Source organism: Cavia porcellus, unplaced genomic scaffold, assembly GCF_034190915.1.
Source record: "Cavia porcellus strain 051 isolate PalLab524CR breed Dunkin Hartley unplaced genomic scaffold, mCavPor4.1 scaffold_27, whole genome shotgun sequence".
NCBI lineage: Eukaryota > Metazoa > Chordata > Mammalia > Rodentia > Caviidae > Cavia > Cavia porcellus.
In genome coordinates, this window is record NW_026947510.1 from 29,289,539 (window position 1) to 29,293,258 (window position 3,720).

At 34.7% G+C, this 3,720-nt stretch overlaps 1 pseudogene; it reads right to left on the minus strand.

Moving 5' to 3' along the window:
- Positions 1-2,869: 2,869 nt before the first annotated feature.
- LOC134473564 (probable RNA-binding protein 18) lies at positions 2,870-3,433 on the minus strand (annotated as a pseudogene).
- Between the last annotated feature and the right edge of the window lie 287 nt (positions 3,434-3,720).

A 3,720-nucleotide genomic window follows, 5' to 3' on the forward strand; every position in this document is an offset into this window, starting at 1 on the left:
ATCAACATGGTACTGGAATAAAAACAGATCTGAAGATCAATGGAATAGATTAGAAGGTATAACCACAACTACCAACACACTCAACCACCTTATCTTTAATAAAGGGGCCAAACACGTTCACTGGAAGAATGACAGTCTCCTTTTTTTTTACATTTCAAAATATGTAAATTTTATTTTATAAAGCAATTTATACACGTCCAGAATCATGTTTTGTATGTAGTACTTTACATAATATTCATTTTCAGTGTGAAATAAATTTCCTGTATGTAAATATACATATAACATATAAATGTAAGGTAAAAGAGTAACTTTAAATGGATTATAGATGGATCAAATAAGTAAGATAATAAACCTGTTATTTGAAGCCTCAAATATGATTCTTCACTATCACATCATTGTGATGCTGAACTTGAAACAAAGAAAAGGTATTTTAAATACAGAATTTTATGTACATTGGTAGGAAAGAATGGCAGTCTGTTTAATAAATCATGTTAGAAAAACTGGCTCTCCATATGCTTAACACTAAAACTAGATCCATGCCTATGACCATATACTAAACTAAAATCTAAATGGTTCGAAGATATGAATATTAAAACAGAAACGCCAAATCTGTTGGAAGACAAATTAGGTAAAAATCTTGAAGACATAGGGTAGGCAGAGTATTCATGAATAGGAATCAACCTGTATGGGAAATACTTACCAGAATCAATAGCTGGGATCACGTCTTATTAAAGAGTTTCTGCATGTCGAAAGAAATCTCCAGCATAGTGAAAAGAAAACCCACAAACTGGGAAAAAATCTTAGTGAGGTGTCCCTCAGACGAAGGACTTCTGTCTAAAATATATAAAGAATTAAAAAACTCAGGCCCCCCAAATTCAAAGATCCAGTCCAAAAATGGGCATCTTAGATGAATACACATTTCTCAGAGGAAGAAATACAACTGGCAAATACATGAAAAAATGTTCATCATCATTACTCATTAGAGAAATGCAAATTAAAACCACACTGAGATTCCATGTCACTCCTGAAAGAATGGCCAGGATCAAGAAAACTACCAACAACAAATGCTGGAGAGGCTGTGGGGAAAAGGGAATTCTCCTCCACTGTTGGTGGGGGTGTACACTGGTACAGCCATTGTGGAGGGCAGACTGGAGATTTCCCAAAAAGCTGGAATTTGAAGCCCCATTTGTTCCAGCTACTAAACCTCTAGGCATATTCCCAGGAAAAACTGAAAACATCATACCACAGTGATGTATGTGTACCCATGTTTATAGCAGCACAATTTGTAACACCAGATCTTGGAAACAACCTATGTGTCCATCAACTGAGGAATGGATAAAAATGCTGTGGTATTTTTATACAATGGAGTACTCCTCAGCTATAAAGAATGATCACACTGGTATATTTATAAATAAATGGACACAACTTGAGACCATACTCATAAGCAAAATAAATGAAACTCATATGTATAAATACCGTATAGTTTCCCTACTATAAGAAATGGTAAGAGTACTTAAGAATTTATAGTGATCATGTTTTCCCAATACATTGCTCTGAAGCGTTATAATGTCTGCATCCATTAGTTGGAATGTTTTCATCCTAGTTTGTTTGGTTTTATTATCTGTAATAGTATGGACAGATATTTTAAAGAAAACAAGACAGTAGAACAGCCAGTGCTGATTTAGTATCATCTTACTCTGAAGTCCTAATATGCTTTTGATTTTCTGATGCCTTTGGTTCTATTCTATTATATCTTATTGGATATTATTATGTGTGATAGTATAAACAAATTTTCTATGGAAAATGAGATAATATAGTAACCATTGTTCCTTCTCTGCTATTTGGTTCTGAAAGCCCTGTAATGCTTTCATTCTCTTGAATGGTTTTATATTGTTTTGTTATGTTTGATACTATCGTATAAGAAGCTATGCTCAACTATTTCAAAGAAAGACTTTATGGTAGTTACTGTTAATTATGGGTTGTCTTGTGGTAAAATGCTGTGTTACTTGCATTGTTCTGATCTGATATGCTTTGTTATGTCCTTTTTTGTCTGAATCTCTTTAAAATAAAAAAAATTTAAAAAGTCTTGTGTTAGTATATAACATTTGGTTATTATAGAATGCAAGATTATTTAGATTTTTAAAAGACAATCACTATAGAATAAAAGTTCAAATTGACAAATAGAACTGTTATGATATAAAATACAAAATGATTCTTCAGTTATTTGACACAAACATGTTTAAGACATGCACTATGTTTTCCTATTTGGGATTTTGAAACAATAAGCATAATTTATAAGCAGATTTCTACATTTCCTCAAAGGTCAGCTCTTTTTTTTTGCCAAGAAATCTAGTTTTTAGTTCAATTGAAGGGAGTTCCATAGCAAATTCTCCATCAGCAGTTCTAAACAAAATTAGAAATATTTCACTCCCCTCTCTGTCTCTTTCTCTTGATGTTGTAAAAGACATGTGCAAAAAAATGTTACATATATTTTTTAAAAAAAAATAGATGTCAATCAGTCAGCTTTGTGATTTAAATAATAAGATTTTTTACATTTGCCTTTCTATCTGGCACATTATGTAACGTTTCTGGAGTTTCAGATTCAAACAGACCAGCCAACTAGAGCAACTTAGTGTTCAAATCACAATTTTGGACACAATTCTATTTATTCTGGATACTGCTCAATTCCACACATAGTTCAGAGAAGTCACATTCATAAGAACATCCAAAAACATTATGTTACCAAACTAACATGTGATTGTGCTCTGATGGATAGTATCATTCACACCGACAAATTATTGAAGGCAGAAGATGTCAGGCGTAGAGATCAATTTGTTTTTGCTGTTGCAGTAATTAACAACCATCATCTTCAAGATTTCCACGCTGTTCTAGAATAAGGGGGAGTCTTTTTTTATCTGGTGGTTTAAAGTAGGAATAAACAGGCGCTGCTGGGTATTTCACATCACAATTTTGTGCCATCATTTTCAGCTTTGCTTCAATGGCTTTCATCTTTGCAGTGACACTTAGGTTAGACTGCGTAGGCTCAGTGCTTGAAGATGGCTCGATACTGATTGGAATAATGCTAACATTCTTATTAGGATCCTATCTGTTTATTTGAGCATGGAGCCCTCGTATCACAAACTTCTTAATGCCAGTTTGCCATTGAAACACTGAATGGCTTGCTGTGCTTCCTGCTTAGTTTCAGTTAATGAAGCAGCAACCTTGAGTCTGTTCTTCCAAGACACCTGACTTGGGGGAAGAGGAAGTCATATTGCTGCATCTTCCTAAACTTCTGGAGGAGCTGGAGGAGTTAGTATTCTGTGATTTGGGGGTCCACATTGCCAATCCATAGTTGGTGTCCTTACGATAGAGAACCTTCTGAAAGGGTGGATGCATTCTCCAGGGGAAGAGTTTTGGTTTCTGCTTCCACCAATCACTACAAAAACTCGTAGCCTCAGAGTGATGTCCTCTGCTCATGCCCTCAAAACAGTTTCTGACATGCGAATCTGAAGGACAGCTAGAAGTGTCTGCCTCAACTCTGCCAGCTGCCAGGCTGCCTGTGATGTCTTGCTATTATTTCTTGTGCAACTGGGGTTCTGTTCAGAGATTTGTTGCCTTTAACGGTTTAACCTATTTTATCTTCAAACAGGTTAAGTGTTTCTGTTTTCATTTTTACATTTTTAATCCATTTTGACTTTAGTTTAGTGCATGGTAAGAGAT